General features: G+C 40.3%; 1 protein-coding gene across 11 annotated transcripts in view; it reads left to right on the top strand.

Moving 5' to 3' along the window:
• CASK (peripheral plasma membrane protein CASK) overlaps nt 1–19379 on the top strand; it is an 832536-nt gene that overhangs the window by 141632 nt on the left and 671525 nt on the right. The window lies entirely within an intron of this gene.

Below are 19379 nucleotides of genomic sequence, written 5' to 3'. Positions count from 1 at the left end.
ATTTTGTCGTAGAAAATTACTTTTTCTCGTTCATCCATACTAACTCCTATTTACACAGAGCACTAAAATAGATGATGATGGATATTTACATGGGTACACAAAGGATACGTATATTATACAAAATAAGAGCGGTTCATGGTATCGATCGGCCGGTACCATCAACAGCATTTCACAATTATTGAAATCGTCCATTTTAAAGTCCAACGCTAGGCGAAATTGAATTTCTGAAAGCTGAATCAAAGTTGTCAAATTAAACGTTGGTAACGAACAAACGTTAATCAATGGACCCCGATATTCCGCATTGCACAGAGCATTCAACGAAAAACAATTTTCTTGCGATATTATTTTGACTTCAAGCGTCGTTTCTTGTCGACAAAATTTGGTTTTTTTGAGTTAAAGAAACGTTGTTTTTCTATCGTTTTCTAGCTTTATCTAAAAAATAGCAAAAATATGCTTTCAACCAAAAAAATAAAAACTGATGTTGGGTCGAATCCGCACGGATTTAACTTTAAAAAAACAACAACAAATTTTGTCAACTATTATAGAAACGACGCTTTAAGTCAAAATAAGATCTCAAGAAGTTTTTCTTTCGGTGTTACTAATTTTTCCAAGTTTGACAGGTAAGTGCATCATCGCTTATCGCTGAGCCTGTCTCTCTCACCCCATTCCCCTCTCCTCTCTCTCTTTCCACTCCCCCCTCCCCTCTCCCTCTTCCCAGAGTGATGCGCTTCACCGCGGAAGATTTCCCCACGAATATTACTGTTAGTGTAAATCCTTCTGTTTTCGAGACTGTAATTAGCGAGTTGTGAGTTCGTAACTCTGGAAAAACGTCCAGCGAGCAAGCGGTCATCTGCTCGGTTGAACTCGGACTGCTTTATCGCGTGGAAAAGCGGGAATGTTTTCCCAGAGACTTTTCCGCGGACTCATCAATTTTTCCCAGACGCGGTGTTGCCGATCCGTCACAGCTTCCCTGGGGTACTCGGTTCACGCTTTGATACCTCCCAGGAAATGAACAAATATTGATATCTCGAACAATTTTGCTGAAATACGAGTTTTTCTGTTCACTCTTCGCAAAAAAAGAGCTGAAACAGAGTAGAAGCGTAGGCAATTGATTTGTGTAACGATGAAAAATCACGTTCGAAAACGCTAAATCAAAGCCAATGGACCACTAGACAAGGTAAGAATTTAAGCAATCTGATGCATGTTTCTTAACCAGAATTTCACGTCGAACACGATTCGTACAACAAAAATTACTGAAATTAACTCCTTACGAAGATATTAAAGTTTTTATTTCACATTGGTTACGAGGAGTTTGAACTGCCCGCTCACAAAAAACTCGAAGTTCTACGTGAGTCAAATCGCGCACTACAACGGTTTCAGCGAGCTTCTCAATCGAGCAATGTTCATTTCCCACCATGTGTTGTTCAAACTATTAGCAATTTGCTATAGCTGAGCTAAAGCGTCAAGATTGAGGTTGCCTGATTTTTAAAGGCTAAAGGTAAAAGCTAAAGGTGGTATGGAAAGAAATAACACTCGGAGGACGCTTTTAGATCACCTTTATGGGCAAGGTATCATACCGAACTGAAACTGAGAAATGAAAAACTGGAGGAATCAAAACTTTACAAAACAGCTGACGCTTTTCGCCAACACGCCCCCTCAAAATTTAACTTGGGGATTAAATTTTGACATTGAAAAATGAAATGTAAATTTGAAATGTAAATTTGACTTTTAGGTAAAAGCTAAAGGTGGTATGGAAAGAAATAACACTCGGAGGACGCTTTTAGATCACCTTTATGGGCAAGGTATCATACCGAACTGAAACTGAGAAATGAAAAACTGGAGGAATCAAAACTTTACAAAACAGCTGACGCTTTTCGCCAACAATTTTTACATCGCAGAGACAGTCATGATAACGTTTAGCGCGCGATGTGAATCACGTAGAGCATTACGTTTTCATGAGCGGGTGGTTTGAATTCACGCATCAGGAATCATTAAATATCTTCGTAAGGAATTAATTTCGGCAATTTTGATTGTGCGCATCCTGTTCCACGTAAAATTTTAGTTACGATACATGTATCAGAATGCTGAAATTCGTACCTTATGCAGTGGTCCATTGAAACTAAACGCGATTTATCGCATTCGTTGAGTCAATTCATTTCAAACCAAACTTTTCGCGTCACGTATCATTTGGCTTTAATTTGGGGTTTTCGGATGAAATTTTCATCCATAGACTACTGAAATATGCTTCCAATAGGTGTTTCAGCTCTTGTTTTACGAAGAGTGAAAAGTAAAACTCGTATTTTAACGAAATTCTATTCGATGTATTATCGATGTCTGTTTACAGGGTGTCTACAATTATTTAATTTAATTTAATTAACTACAAATTATTTAATTTTTTAAGTGAGGGAGCTTTTCCGCGAAAGCTGTCATCTTATCATTATTTTCATTATTTTTAGCCGTTCCACAAAGATCAAGCATGAAAACTCGATTTTGCACGGAGAAAAAAACTTCGTGCGTGGGACCCGTAGTTGAGGTCATATGGATCTTTGAAGTTTTCGGATCACGTATCTAAAAACTTGAGGTCGAGCTGCCGAAGGGTTCGGGTCACACATCTGAAGTACTCCGGTACATGGGTGAATTCAAATAAGGGTCAAATTCCAGGTTTTATTACCTCCCAAAATTTTTTTGTGAATTTTTGGGCAAACCAAACTTTATTTTGTCTATCATTAGGTGTAGACTTAGGAAATATAGCTCGTCGAGCTTAATAGTTGGGCTTAAACCCGAATTTCCACCGTCAAGTGTATCACTTCCCAAAATGTGCTCTAATTTTGCCTGATTTCCCAAATTTTCGTCCCAGAGGTGACATATGATACTTTTAATTGAAAATTTAACACAATTGTCATAAAAGCATCGTCGAGCACTAAATTAAAGCATAATTGAAAACATGTATCCCTTTCATATCTTGCAGAACCAAAAAAATTAAGGAAAAATCATCCGTCATGAAAGATATCTGGAGCGTATTCTGCTTCTTTTAGACAGTTCCGTCTGTTTATCAAAATGCGCACTGTTTTCCTTTAACACGAGAAGAAGCTTTTATTTCTTGGAATATTCCAATACAAAATGGATCAAAAACACCGAATTTTAAAACTTCGAGTGGGCGTGTACCCACTGAAGTGGAGATAAAGCCAGGAAAAGTTTGAGGACTAACACCGGTCGACTTTTTTTTTTTTTTTTTTTTTTTTTGATTTTCCGAAGATTTGCCAATGGTTTTGGAGTAGACTTTTGGCGCTGATTCTGAAGAACACCTCCATTTAACTGTATCAGTGCGATTTATCCTGGGAAAGTTCGGAATTTTTCCGAAGAAATCGGAATTTTCCTTAAAAATCTAGCTTTTCCAGTAGAGTCAATTTTCCGGAAGAATCTATGCACGATGGAAAAAAACCCAGGAATTTTTCGATTTCGTAGCCTAAGATACATGAGAAACCCTACTGCACCCCTATTAAAATTTCCTTTCTTTTCCTAATACCAAGGTTCTCCGGTCCAGTTTCATTAAAATCAATTAGTTAGTCACCGAGATAGTGTTTTAAGCCACGGCCACCATCTTAGATTTTCGAATCTTGGAAATTTGACTAAAATTCGAGTTCCCTATTCAAAAATACCCGCGGGTACCAAGTTTCGCGTAAATCGCTTGATTAGGCGCTGAGGTAGCATTTTAGGCCATGTCCGCCATCTTGGATTTTTGAATTTTGAAGATTCGACTAAAAATTCAAGTTCCCCATTGAAAAATACTCTCAGATACCAAGTTTCACTTTAATCGACTGATTAGGTGCTAAGATAGCATTTTAGGCCACGTCTGCCATCTTGGATTTTCGAATTTTGAAAATTCGACTAAAAATTCAAGTTCCCCATTGAAAAATACCCCCGGGTACCAAGTTTCACTTTAATCGACTGATTAGGTGCTAAGATAGCATTTTAGGCCACGTCCGCCATCTTGGATTTTCGAAATTTGAAAATTCGACTAAAAATTCGAGTTTCCCATTTCAAAATACCCCCGGGTACCAAGTTTCGCGTAAATCGATTGATTAGGCGCTGAGATAGCATTTTAGGTTATGTCCGCCATCTTGGATTTTCGAATTTTGAAAATTCGACTAAAAATTCAAGTTTCCCATTGAAAAATACCCCCGTGTACCAAGTTTCACTTAAATCGGTCGAAAAGAGCGCCTACAGGGCTTAAACAAACAAGTCTCAGTTGATTAGGCGCTGCGATAGCATTTTAGGTCATGTCCGCCATCTTGGATTTTAGAATTTTCAAAATTCGACTAAAAATTCGAGTTTCCCGTTGAAAAATACCCCCGGGTACCAAGTTTCACTTAAATCGGTAGAAAAAAGCGCCTACAGGGCTTAAACAAGCAAGTCTCAGTTGTAACAGTTTTCCACTCTGTCCCACTAAACTGGGACATGGGACAGGATGGAAACATATGGGACAGGATGGAACGGGACAAGATGGAACGGGACAGGATGGAATAAGCTGTTTTTTAAGCTTATCTCTAACAGTAAAGACAATTTTGGTGTTTTTTTTCACGGAATATTTAGTAGCACATCCTAGAGGATCGGAATAAGAGAAAATTTTCCCTAACGCACACTTTGAAAGTATTTTACGAGCTGATATTAGTGTGTGTGTGTATGCTTGACGCCCTGTTAGTTATCGTGTATAGAATTCTGTTTGGCATCGTTAATGGCGTTAATCTTGCACAAAAATTTGCGAATTTCAGAATTTTTGCCATCTACGACGTGTGAACTATTCAATCAAAACAAAAAAAGTCGTTTTTGGAAAAACCTCAACGTTACGGCAATCATTTAGAGCTTATTACATTGTTGCCATGTCTCTCCTGACTGTTGCTGACTGTTGCTCGGGACAATGATTCTAGGGCGTGAAAAAGTTATCGATGGAGCAAAAAAGAAATCGACATATTTTTTTTCTCAAATTCAAAAGCATTACCTATCATCTCCGATAAAGTTTTCTTAAATAATCACCCTGGTTATGCTGCAACATCGATTTAAAGTCAAGAACCAGGCACGGGGGACACGCAAATTTGGGACAAATACAGGCAATTTGCACATTCAAAGTTCTCCTAAATTTTTATTTCAGTCGAAATAAAGTGGGAAATAGCATGTAATAGTCAACAATAGTGTGGAAAATGAGAAAAAAATTTGATTTGCCCATGTTCCTCAGATTATGACTATTAAAACAGCTCGGGACACCATATTAGACGCTTATTTGAACTCACCCACATACCGAAGTGCCTCGATATCTAACCCGAACTTCGGCAGCTCGACCTCAAGTTTTCGGATGCGTTATCAGGAAACTTCAGCGATCCATATGACCCCAACTTCGGGTCCCACGCACGAAGTTTTTTTCTCAGTGTGTAACACCAAACGCGGGGGAGAGAAAATAACTGAAAAAAAATCTCGGTGTATTTACTAAGAAAAGGGTAAAATTACCAAGAATTCACGGTTCTATTTGATCCCAGTTTTTTCTTGGTAAAATTACCATTTAAGGATTGGTGATTTTACCGAGAAATCTCGGTAAAATTATTGAACTTTCTCGGTAATTTTACTGGACCTTGGTAAAAACGCCAATATTTTTTATCGACTGTGGTAGAATTACCGAGATAAAATGGCAAAGTTACCGGGAATTGATTACCAATAAAAGTGGTATTCTTACCTGAAAAAAACAGTAAAAATACCGGTTTTTAGGTAAGCTTACCAGTCTGTCTTAGTAAAATTACCAATAATTGGTAAAAAAAGTGAGATGGTAAAGGTACCAACGGACCGTGGTAAAAACGCCGAGAATTTTTTTTCAGTGTATTTGAGAGAGATGCCGAAATAAGAGGATATTACCGTCATTTCATGGTTTCCCGGTTTCTGGTGCCACTCTTTGAGTTCTTTGAGTTTGTCCAGCCATTCCTGATTCTTCCATGGTAAGACGCCGGCCACCGTATCGAGGGGTGGGTTGGAGAGGTAAATGCGGGGCCCCTTTGATTGTTGGCAGTATATATTGTACATCAGACACATACTGACAGCTAAGGATGCATAAGTTTTGGGTTTTGCTCCTGCTGCTGCTCGAAGGCCCCGCCTAACACCGCGTCCCAGCGGCGCCTGTTACCAACCCCAAAATCCCGCACAAAGTAAGAAGAGGGAATCAACATTTTGTGTTATATGGGCATTGGTGAATCCAGAAAATTGGCCACATTGTTTTCCTCCATTTAAACTTAGGAGGTATATCATCGATTCTTGGATGGGCCAGGTGTTACAACAAGAATCGATTATATAACATAGGTTTAAATGGTGGAAATCTAGTGTTACCAAATTGCTGGATCTGCCTCTGTACATGGGAAGAGCGTAAAGGAACCCTATTTTGTGTTCAGTTTTTATTTGGGTTACATCGACCAAATCTTTGGGTTGAAAATTTGCAACCTCACTCAAAATTAGGGATGATCCGCTAGAATCGTACTTGGATCGCGTTGGTGACAGTGCAATGTTCTTGGGTGGTGCGAATGTTATCAATAGCAAACAAGCAACAATGGAGTTGTTGCATGTGTGAGGAATTTGCGATTTGACTGTTGATTCTTACATAAAAGTTCGCGAGAAACACGATGGTCCCACTGGTTTTCTCTGAAATCAACTCCCAAGCTCAAAAAAAGCTCTCAAGTTGAGGCCAAAATGGAGGGGATATCCCACGCTATCCTGAGAGTCTACCTCTACATCAAGACAAACTCTCCATGCAAAGATAGGGAGCAAATACATTAGCAGTGATGCCGTGTTCTCAGTTTTAGAGTCCCCAAATAAAGAGGCAGCCCTGTCAATGTATTCGCTCCCTATCTTTGCATGGAGAGTTTGTCTTGATGTAGAGGTGGACTCTCAGGATAGCGTGGGATATCCCCTCCATTTTGGCCTCAACTTGAGAGCTTTTTTTTGAGCTTGGGAGTTGATTTCAGGGAAAACCAGTGGGACCATCGTGTTTCTCGCGAACTTTTACATAAGAATCAACAGTCAAATTGCAAATTCCTCACACATGCAACATCTCCATTACGCATTGAATTACGTTTTATTTGAGCAAATATCATGGGCGAATGAGAGGAGATAGAGAATTGACTGCTGTAGTACTTCACTGCCATCATTTTCCCGCCATTTTGGTGCGTTTGAAATTACTTAGAGTCCTCGGACTTTTTAAAAGCGGGCTTGCTCTAAGGCAAGAGAAGCGTAGGTATGCTCTTCCCGACTTTTTCGTCCAGAACTCGGCTTAGAGTTTTCTCCGCTAGAGCTGTGCCACGGCGCGAAATTTGAATTCAAACAACTTCGCAGTTTTGGTCGATCGAGCACATGAGAGAACTTCATGAGCCGCCGTCCACGGTGCACTATGGTACAAAACTCAAGAATCGGAAGAATTAAGTCGGATAATGACTAAAAGATTGCGAAAGTTTCGTAACTGATGGTTTTTGAGTCGCTAATTTCGAAATTGATGTAAAATTGCCAAGATTCTAACACCCTTACTTAATAAGTGGGCAAGTTAATGGCACGCTGCGGCGCGGCGTACTGTCAGCTCGAAACGCACATTGGCGCCTACGAACCTTAGGGGATACCTCAAGCTTTGCGCAATGCGTGAAGTACCTCTGTAGGTTTGTAAGCGTTAGTGCGCGTTTCGCGCTGGCAACACGCCGCGGCGGGCGGACGGTGAACGCTTACTCTGCCGTGCTAAGGAAGAACGCCGTATGAACATTCGAGAGTTGCCAAATTTCCCTTAATAAAATGAGTATTTTTGATGATATTTATGCACATTTTTCCTTGACATTTTCAGATATTTTAGATTGAATCGCGTACGAAATTGTCTGAAAATTGTGGGGAAAAATATTCACAAAATTCCCAGTTATTCCGGTGTTTATCGAAGGAAACTTGGCAACTCTCGAATGTTCATACGGCGTTTTTCCGTAGTAAGAGAGTACTAGCGGAGAGAGCTCCCTGGCGGAAAAAACTCGTATACCGTATAATTTTTTCTTTTTTTAATTTTCGACTTTTATAATGACACACTGGTCATGTGAAGTAATTAGTGAACTCTCAACGGTAGATGAAGTGTAGTAATGAAAGGCGGGTCGTGCGCCATGCGCGCTTCGGACGACGCAGGGCGGCTCATGAAATTCTCCCCTGTGTTCTGTCGAGTTTTGGCCGAAAACAAATATGACCATCCGTCATCGGTAAAAGCGGACAAATTCAGTGCAAGCAAATTCTTTACGAATAAAAATTCATTTGCGTTGTAGGGTGGCTCCTTGTTCATGTTTATTAACAGCAGACAGTCATATTTGTTCTCGGCCATAATTGCAAAGTTGTTGAAATTCAACTTTCGCGCCACAGCTTTGGCCGAAAGGCAAGTTCTGGCCTAACGGGTCGGGAAAACCACACCTACTTTCACTTATCTCGGCCTTATCCGCGATTTTGGCTCTATGTACATGCCCAATAAATCACCACGTAATCTACTAACCTGATAATTTAAGAATACCAAATAAAAACACAATGTGTAGTGGTACAGCATGCAATGGATATATCTTTGACAGAAAGAAAAATGCGATTTTGAAACTCTTCACCTCTCTTAATTTAAAAATCTGAATTTTCGTATACATACTCCCTTTTTCAAAATTCTTTGTCAAGACGTTAATAGCCCGTGACGCTGAATGTCTCAAAATTATACTAACTAACTAACTAAATAACGAACTATTACCAAAGATGTGTTCCAGCTGGGCAACCACGGAGGGCCGTAAATTTCAGCGATCATCGCGAAACAAATAACTGAACATAACAGCACTTTCACCGCGGTTTCAGCCGCCATCACCGCTTAAATTTGCACGCAGACTGGGAAGCTGAAATCCCCAACTCGAAGTTTTGAGGGATTACAGCGCAGAGGCAGAGGGAAACCCAAGCTTTTTTGAAATTCAAGTGCAGACGTACGCAATGGTCTGATTTTTACTCGCTTTTTTTTTTTTTTTTTTTTTTTTTGATGATTTAGTCGCTTGTCGTATGCAATTAGAGGTACGAAAAAGGGGCAAAAAAGGTGGCTCATACTCGCAGTGTCATCTGGAATCGGCTTTGGAGGGGAACTCAGAAAGTTTTCAATGCAAAAAAGGACTAAATCTGACACCTTTCCGGGTAATCAATATTTTTTTTCTCCCTTGAAAAAGCGTAGTTAATGCATTGGGCAGAAACAAGCGCATGTATGCTGCCAAGTTAGAGAAGAGCCCAACTCTTCTGCTGAGTGAATATTCGAACGTCGCCTAAGTTTTCGCGATATGTCACGGATTTTCTCGACAAATCTAAGTGCTTTTTTTTCTTTGAATTTTTTAGATTTTTTCTATCAGAAATATGGATGACGTTGACCTTGTTAGTCTAACTTTATAATAAGGCGCCTGATTCTACACACTTTAAGCACGGCAGGCAGAAGTTTTTTTTTTTTTTTTTTTTTTTTTTTTTTTTTTAAATCATCTAAATCGATCAATGTCAAGGTAGGCTCTAAAAAGTGTGCTTTAAAATGTCTCGATATCAATAGAGATATATTTACATTTAGTTACATAAAACTCGTGGCGAATCGATGCGCATTTATCTTGTAATATAGTTGTATTCGGCAACTAAGTAGGTGCAACAGGACGAAGCTAGATATGATTGACATGAGCATTTACATTGATGTGTGCAAAAAATTGAGAATCCCGTCCTTTTCGAATGAAAATGGAAGGGGGGGGGGGGTTCAGGCCAGCGTTACGTAACAAATCCGAGCTGGGGCAAGAAAAAAACTTTGAAAAAAAAAACATGCTAATAATTGAGAAGCCCGACTTTCCCGAATGAAAGTGGGAGGAGGGGGGCGAGGCCAGCGTTGCGTAATTCAGAGGGGGGGGGGGGATGACTGCGTTACGGATGCGTTACGAGGCGGGGAGGAGAGGGGTCCAAAAATCGGAAAAAGTGCGTTGCGTAATACTTGAACGGCACTGGAAAAAAATCACATTGGATCTAGAGTCCATACTCTTAAAAACATCGACAAGAAAAAGTACTCTTGATTCAATCAGAATCTAGCTTAAATCAAGAACCAAACCTCTTAATTTAAGCGGATTTCGTTTTGATTCAAGCAAAAATTCGATTGAATCAAGAGTATTTTTTCTTGTCAATGTTTTCAAGAGTCTGGACTCCAGATCCAATGTGTTTTTTTTTCCAGTGGGCCGCCAAACAAAAATAAAAAACGTAAAAATTCAGCCGTCATAATTTTTAAGACCTCTGAATAATGTTTTCTGGACCGCGCCACCGAGAACAATTTGCATCCCTGGAAACGTGAATCTGAACCATGGTGTGACGGTCGGCGAGGAAGGGTGGGTAGATGCACCGGCTCCAGCGGGGGCAATTGAATTATTTCAGTTTAAAAGCGCCGAGGCTCGCCAGCTTTGCGTGCAATTTATCAGATTTTTATTGTTTGCCTCAGAGCATAAATTTCGAAGTAAATCAAGACCCACCCCGACCCGGGGTACGGGAGACCAGTGCGCCCAGATCGTTACTGATCTCGTCAAACAGGGTTGCCAATTTTCACCTTTAAACCGCCTCTCACTTCAAGCGCAAAAAACGAAGTAAAATATTTCAATATATCGTCACCATCCGGCTAAAGTATTACAAGCGCCATGCGACGTTTTAAAACTTCCGCTGCCATTTTATTTTTTACCGAGGAATCGTTCAACGAACTGTCCGAAAATTTACTGAATTTTCTTCGTACTGCCTTTTACATTCAGTGAAATTTTCAAACAGATTCAACCACCAATTCCTCCGTGAAAAAATAAAATGGCGGCGAACATTTTGAAATTTCGCGAAAAATGAAGTTCATTCATAGCTCGTTGGGAAAGCTGAAATTTTCATATTTTCAACCTATGGCTTTTCATGTTATAGGCTTCAGGTGAATAAATATTGTGCTACTAAACTTCGTTCAGCCTAAAAAAAACCCCGTCAAACTGCGTTTCCAAATTAATTGCATTCATTGATTGCACCATGTTACGAACGAGAGTAGTATAATCTAAAATTTAGTTCTGAGATCTCCCCGTTTTTGCATGGAGAATCATTCAGTTAATGTAATTGAAAATTATATTTAGAAGAAAACTAGTTGTCGGAAATTTTGTCGTTACCGCACGCCCCGGCCCCGGTAACCCGACAGAGTTATGGCGGCACAACGCTCCTTGAAAGGTTTCTGTGGTTTCTGAACTTTCAGCGGTTGTAACTTTCACTCCCTTAGTCCTTATCAAAAGAGCTGACGAACAGTGGTGTATCGCCTCGTGCGTTACGATGAATCGATCGATCTGCCTCTTAATCCTATGGGAACAGATCGATTATCACGGTACACCTTAATATTCGATTCTGTACTGTACCTTCAAAGGGGAGAATTTCGATAGCCGATTATTCATGCGTCGCCACTGCAAAGGAGAGGTCAGCCTGCCGCGTAGTTTTCATGAGCGAGTGGTTTGAATTCACGCATCAAGAATCATTGAATGTCTTTGGAAGGAGTTGATTCCGGTAATTTTCGTTGTGCGCGTCGTATTCTACGTGAAATTTTAGTTAAGAAACATGTATCAGAATGCTAAAATTCGTACCATGGCTAGTGGTCCATTATTGAAATTTTCGGACCAAGTACCGCAAATAGTTACATTTTTAGTGCGTTGATGTGGAATCTTAATGCGTATTCTGATTTTTATCCTTTCAAGCCCCCGGAACTCCACGTAGGGGAATGTTTTATAGTACCGGAATTTGACACACTTTAGCTTGTATTACTGCGAGACTTGAAAAAACAGCTCCTTTTCAACCCGCCCTATAGCGCAACTCATTCATGTGGTAACCACACTTTAACCCACCCTTTCCTTCCTAACCACGGTTACATTTACATTCCTTTTCTCATGTCTCCAATTTACCCACGTATTATATATTATACATATCGTCGCTCCTCTGACGTAAGGGCGTATCTCTTCTCTGTATCTTTTTTTTTCGATGTCCCTTTTTATTTCCATTAATATCTCTCGTGTGTATTTTATCAGTTTTGGGAGCCAAAAGCCAAAGGGGAGGGGGGGGGGGTGTTTCGAAGGAATCATTTCTGACCACGGCAATACTCGTTCTGAAAAACAAAAATCTCGTCCCTCCACAAGACTCCCCCTGTCACAGGGGACAGGGACATCTTGGATCCGTCCCCCACACCCTCAGGGGTGGGGGAGGGGGTTGAAGTGACTTAGTTGCCTAGTCGGGGAAAGCGACAGCGAGAGATGAGACATCTTACGCGCGGCCGAGAGGGGGTGTGGGCTGTGGGGGTGCAAACATGAAAAATAAAATCTTGTCAAGTGGTTTCTGGCGGACGAGGGGGGAGGGAGAAGAGGAGGGGGGGCTGCGGCAAAAGGAGATTGATTACGGGCAGCGATACGCGCGGCTTCCACGACGACGTGCATATCATTAGATCTGTCACAAGCGCCCCCCCACCCCCGCCCCACCCCTCCCTCGCCACCCCCGCAATTCGCCGCGTTGGCTTCCTCTCGTTGCGAAGCTTCGGTAGCCTTTTTAAGGTGAAACTACAGCAGGTAATGATGGAGATTCTTGTCCTGAGATTCGAATTTTTAGAATTGAGCCAAGGGCTGATTGTTGAAATTGGCGGACAAAAAAGACCTGGGGAGTATAGCGCGATCATATTGGTTGAAATGGTTGGCCCCTATAGACTAAGGGAGAAAATGAGGGACAAACTGTAAGGTCTCTCAGATGCTAAAAGTTGATGCATTAGGATGTGTTGTGTAAGAGGCGGGTCATTCCAAAAAAGGGAAGAAATTTATTATCAATACTTTCTCTTAAGCGGAAGCGTAATAAAAAACCCACCGCACTAATCTAGTGGAAATTTTCTCAACTTATAAACGGGCTGTCGTATTTTGCATTTGATCAAATAGTAACTGAGAGAGAAGGTTTTCAAGCAAATTAAATTATTTAGATTTCCTTGCTTAACAATCAAAACTAACTTTCACGGAACATGAAATTTTCCATCTCTGACTTTGCGCCGAGTGCTCGAACGTCGAGTAACGACTTACAAAAAGACTCCTTACGCGGACGATGGAGCAACCATGTTCACACGGCGAGAAGTGCAATCGTCAGAGGCGCCTCGCGCTGGAAACCGAAATCGAGGGAACTTGCGGGTTGGCGGGGCGACGTTCGAGGTCAAAGTTTACAAGCGATAAAGGGATCAGAGGCTCGGGTTGACACTCGACCTCAACTTTCGCCGATTAGGCGGGTGGATCAGAATCCTCCGAACCGAAAGAGCTCTGACTTCGACTGGGGTGCTAATAGAAATCCGAGTCGAATTCCCTGCCGAAGACTTTCTCGGATAAGCCGATCAGAGGAGCCCACATTCACTTCCCGATTCTTCGCATTTAAAAGCATAGCAGCTTTTGCGTTTTCGTCGTTCGTTCAGTCTTAGCGAGTTCTCAGCCGTAGTCGGACAAACTCCGGTCTTTTAAACCCAACTTCCCGGCAGAAAGCTCTTAAGTGTAGGTTTTCAACGCCAAAATATAGATCTTTCCTACGAACTGTAGGCTACTTTTTATTCAGAGTGTAACGCAGAGTGCTGAGCCCTGAACCTTATTGACCAAAATATTCCAGTTGACAATTTTTGATGAGAATTCTTACTTACTTGATAAAGTTACACGGTGTCTCTTCGAAATACCAGAGATCCTATTTGAGACAAGATTGCACTGTTGCCTCAACGAGCAACAGTGCATAACCGAAGAAACATAGTAACACCGTGCTCATAGTATAACCGAAGATTTGAGGACTGGAAGTTGCTCTCTCGTCATAAATCCCCTGCTTTCTTTGCTGCCGCGCAGCGGTTGAAGCGGTGAGTGACCAGAAAGTCAAAACGCCTTCAATTCCGCTCGTATGCAACACGGACATCCGTAGTGGTCGAATAGTTGTATCCAGGCGTTATGATGAAATTCATTTGGTGTTCGTCGTATGCGATACTAGCTGAGGGTGCTTTGCTATTCTCTCTCACATCTTGACTTGATTCTAGCGTTGCATATTGCGCCGATAACATGAAATAAACCATTTCTAATTTTTTTAAACTGATTTTTTTTCGCGACTTTTTCAACACTTCAAAAAATGCATTGATTTTACAAATGTATTACAACGTTGTTGTTCCTCAAAATCACAAAGCACACATAAAGCCATGCCATGCAAGAGCTCCATTCTCTGAAAATTCGCAGGAAATACTTCTCTGGTTTCTTAGAAAACTCGGATTCCATGTGGAGAAATTTGGAAGGGTTCAGATATTCATCACTGGCGTGGCGTGAATGATCGATTATCAATATTTCCCCATTCGAAGGTATGTTAAAGAATCAATTATTAAGGTGTTAGTTTCAAACGCCCTGTTTATCGATCCTTTTCCATGTACAGGGTGTCTACAAGTCCGGAATTTCCGGAAAGTCCAGAAATAGCCCTGATTTTTTAAGGGCGGTCCGGAAGTACTGAAAAAGTGCAGAAATTCCGCTAGATGGTACGGAATTTTAGCGGCTCTGGTGCTTGCACTAGAGCTGCTATTCCGGACGGTCCCAGCTGGGGAGTATCAATGCAGCATGTTACATTGTAGAGACCGCGCGTTGGTTGATGGGAATCGGCGCCATTTTCGGCTATGTTCCTTGTCATGACTTTATTTTATTGCATACTGTTTTATTGTTAGTCAATGCTATGTTGTGTATTGTATTTTTGGAATCATGGTGATACAGTCAACAATTCAAAACTTGTTTGTGCTTTTATCTCGTGATGGAAAAAATGTACTTTACGTTCAAAATTTGAAAATTTGAATTTGAAAGTTTTCGCGGTTAAGGAAGCTTTAACCACTGGGTTGGAGCTTCCTAGTCATTTACTCGATATCAGCTGATAGCAAACAAAGGTTACCAGGGAAACCGTAAACGTCTAACAACTATCGTGGCCATTGGGGCGATTATTGAAATGATATCGACTGTATGTCGCCGCTTACGACAGGACATAGCCCTATCTTAACTGTGTAATATATCGCAATTCGATATTGTTTTGATTTTTAAAAGGAGCAATTCATTCATACAGTTCCGATTAGTTTTGGCGAACGGGCCCTTAACCTACGGCACTCGGCTCATGGGAATTTTTTAACTCTAAATTTTTTAACCTAACTCTTCCATTCCGGGAACATATTTATTGAAAACGGCGACTTTTTCAACAGTCCTATTTTTATCTACAACATCTAAGTGGCCCTTCATAATCATTTAATTTTGGCCCCTGGCCAGAAAAAGGTTCGGAAATTGCAGTGATTTTGCCGAAAATGCTGAAGTAAGTAAATTTGGGCATTTTTTTTCCTTCTGCAAACTCTGTGGAGAAGCACTTCTCCTCCAGTACATCTATTTTTTTACTTATCTCTCGCAAGGTACATTTACAGAAGGTGTGTTCCAGTATTAACAGTTCAGATTCGTTGTTTTTTTATTATAACGCTTATTTCGGAAAGCAATTATTACATTGTTCAATTCTACTGACTTTCAACACTCGATTATACTCCCGGCAAATTCTGCAGCAGCGTTTCAAATGTTGACTCTAATGCTTCCAACAGCCATCCGATGTCTAAGGGTTTATTCCTAGATTTAGGGATTTTCCGGAATTTCCAGGGATTTAGGGATTTTTCAGGAAATCTAGGGATTTTTTTTTGATGAGGTAAAGTTACCAAAAATCAACTTTTTAACCTCAATTATAGCTTCGACAATCGAAAACATTTTTTCATCTATATTTTGTAGGCCTTTTTGGCAACACTATTTTCCCCGCAAATAAGCCGGAAATTAAAACGATTGTGTCCTTCGATGTACTTGACATTCAACTGCATTCAACCTGTTAATAATAAGAAATCAACTAATATTCTTTCATTTTATTGGTCTGGATTAGCACTGCTTTCAGAGAGCGCCAAAATTCAAACGAGCCAATCAGATATAAATATTGCAAATCGCTACATCGAATGACATCATGATTCTTCATAAAAAAATGGCGCTTTTTGCAAAATCTAGGGATTTTTTAAGTATATTTGAGCAAATCTGGGGATTTAGGGATTTTTAGCGAAATCTAGGCATTTTTTTTCTTCCCCGCTAGGGATTTAATATCGGAAGACTGGCTTCCAGTATCGCAGCGTTGATCGTCGCTGATGTCGAAATGGAACCTAATGCCGGACATACTGTAACACCTCCATTCCTCAATTCCGGTGAGGAATACGTCTCTACCCTTAACTCAATATAAATATACAAATTGATAAGTGAGTGCTTTAGTCTCCTGAAAACAGAATTGCGAAACTTAAAATTGGAGAAAAATGATGAGTAAATGAAAAAATGGAACCAATTGATGGAAAAGTCGCATGCCATTCTGACACAAAATATGGCGTCTATCGAATCACCTTAACTAAATAAAATAACCAAATTTTCAACTCTCAAACTATCAACTATCAACTATCAAAATTCAAACTATCAAAATTTCCAACAATGACAAAAATGATTGTAATATACCTATAATGTAATGAAATATACACGCTCTAATCATTTAATTTGTATTACCTTTATGTTATGTACCTACATGTTATACTATTTTTATAATAAATTTTGCCAACATGCTTTTCAATTCAGTCTACAACATTTCATTCCGACGTGGCAATAATGATTTATAATGCCCCTAAACATTAAAATGAATTACAATAGTAATGCCGCATTATAATGTCGTATTATACATCGCAACGATTCATGTCCTACTGATTATTGATTATTGTAAGATGAATTCTGTTTTCTCTGATTGTATGTTTCATACGTGCGAAGCAAGTACGGGTCACTAGAAACGTGGTTCGTACGGGTGGCTGATGAAATTGATCTTCGAATACCTTTTGATGAGCTAGGGAAATGGAACCATCTGCATCTCATGGACAATAAATAGTTGCCGTAATTAAGGTCATCCCGTGATTAAGGTGCCGTGATTTAAGTCATAAATTCTTCATCTAATTCTTGATTCATCTCCAAAATGTCTGCTAAAGCTTTCATGCGCTTCTCCTTGTATGCATGAATGAGCAAATTGGGTATCGAACAAGCGGACACTTTTTGAAAATTTAGATGATTCTGGACAATATCGTACAGAAGTCCACGAGCTGCAGATAGAACCATTACCTCTAGCTCATCAAAAGTTATTCGAAGATCATTCAACAACCTCTTTGACAAGTTGCAAAAACTTTTCGTTAACAATAGTGTCACACGGTACTAGGAATATTTACTATTTAACGAACCTTATATTTCCCTGACTCAGTCCTAAATTATAGAAGTATGCGTTACTTTTCCAGCAATCCAAAAAAACAATTATACAAAAAACCAATACCTACACTTTCAGATATAAAAATGCAAATTTTTTGCAGCCTCGCTAAACGACTTATCAACCAGAGATTTTTTAGGAAGCGGACCTCCAAAGAGCTTTCAAAATTAAAAGTATACAACAAGTGATAATGCCATGTATTCGCCATATCAAAGCCCAATACACATTTATACACCGGCTACGTAAATCTGCTAAGTTACAAAACATGAATCGACAGTTGTCGGATTGTACATCAATGACAAAATGTGTCTAGGCCCTCATTCTTGACTACAACTACTGCCCCCAGAGCCGCTCTCCGACGCCAATGCGTTGGAGCTTCCTGCTTGTTTATCATTCTTTTCGCAATTTGAGCGAGAAATTCAAATTTTTGGCAATTTTCGAATTTCGTCAAATGAAGGTACTGAAAAAGTGCTGAATTTCTCCGTTGAGGAGGTACTAAATTTTTTGGGAATGTGCTGAATAAGTATCGTAAAAGTACTGATTTTTGGCCCGCCTGTTTTAGTAGACACCCCGCATGAATACTTACAGCAGATCATTCAATACATCGCAAAGCACGCCACGCCACGGATGTTCATGTGACGTTTTTCCTCAGCAAGGCAGTAGGTAGCATTAAAAAGAAATGTCTAAATTATTTCATGTTTGTGAAAATGCATCTAGGGACAAATATTTAAAAAATACCCCGACGAAATATTAAACTCATTTTGTTAATGCAATCAACAATGACGAGGAGTAAGTAAAATAAGAAGACGGGGCCCAAGGCGGAAGGAAGACCGACGAGGAGTCGGGCAAAAATGTTTCAGGCTTCATATTCTCCGCGCGGAAAGATGAGGAGGGTTCACTTATTTCGTAAAAATGATCCTTAGTTCACCATCGTATTGTGCTTTTTATACGAGCCACGATGCTTAAAGAGCGCTTTGCCCCGTCTTTCTGGGGATGGGGGAGGTGAAGTCGGTTTGCTACAAAACGAGTACGCGCTCAGCGCACCACAGTTCTGCCGTAATGAGGAAGAATGCGCCGTATGAGCCTTCGGATGTTTCAAAATTTCCTCTCAGAAACTATTTATTTTTGAAGGGAGTTATGGATATATTCCCTCACAATTTTCAGTAATGTATAGGTTAAACTGCGAACAAAATTCTCTGAAAAATCGGGAAAAAAATGTTCACGCATTTTCTCGAAAATTCCCGATTTCTCAAAGGGAATTTGGCAACGTTTGAAGGCTCATACGTCGCTCTTTCTTAGCATGGCAGCTCAGTTCTGCCGTACTAAAGAAGACCACCGTATGAGCCATCAGGCATTCCTAAATGCCCTTCAGCAAATCACGAATTTTCAGGGAAATTCGTTAATTTATCTCTTCCGCGTCTTCAGGGAATTTCGTTCGTAATTTAATCTAGAAAGTCTGAAAATTTGAAGGAAAAATATTTATAACTTTCTTCAAAAATGAATATTTTCTCAGAGTAAAAGCAACTTTCGAATGCTCACATGGCGCTCTTCCTCAGCACGGCAGAGTTCGCAGCCTCTCTGATGCGAGTGCGTATCTCCGATTCCTCATGGGCCTAGTGGCGAGGCGTGAATGATCGATTATCGATATTTCTTCATTTGAAGCTATGGTAAAGAATCGATTAGTAAGATGTTCGTTGCGAGCACCCTGTTTTCGATCCTTTTCCACAGCTTTGAATGACAGATCTATCGATATATCGCAAAGCACGCCACGCCACTGCGTGGACCCCAAAAGCATGACGTTATACGAACGACAGGACTCACGTGAAAGTATAGATTTGCCCTTTTAAAGCCGATTTCGAACATTTTTGCTCTGCGCTGCTTTTTCTGGTAACGCGGTATCTTAGCACCATAATTTTGACGGTTTGAAGCTCATGTGGTTCATAATTAAAAATTTAAGACTGCATGCTGGTATTGCTGGTGGACTGAATTTG

The sequence above is a fragment of the Bemisia tabaci genome, chromosome 10, assembly GCF_918797505.1.
Source record: "Bemisia tabaci chromosome 10, PGI_BMITA_v3".
Taxonomy (NCBI): domain Eukaryota; kingdom Metazoa; phylum Arthropoda; class Insecta; order Hemiptera; family Aleyrodidae; genus Bemisia; species Bemisia tabaci.
Note: the sequence above shows the minus strand (reverse complement) of the source record. Positions and strands in the feature narration are given on the sequence as shown.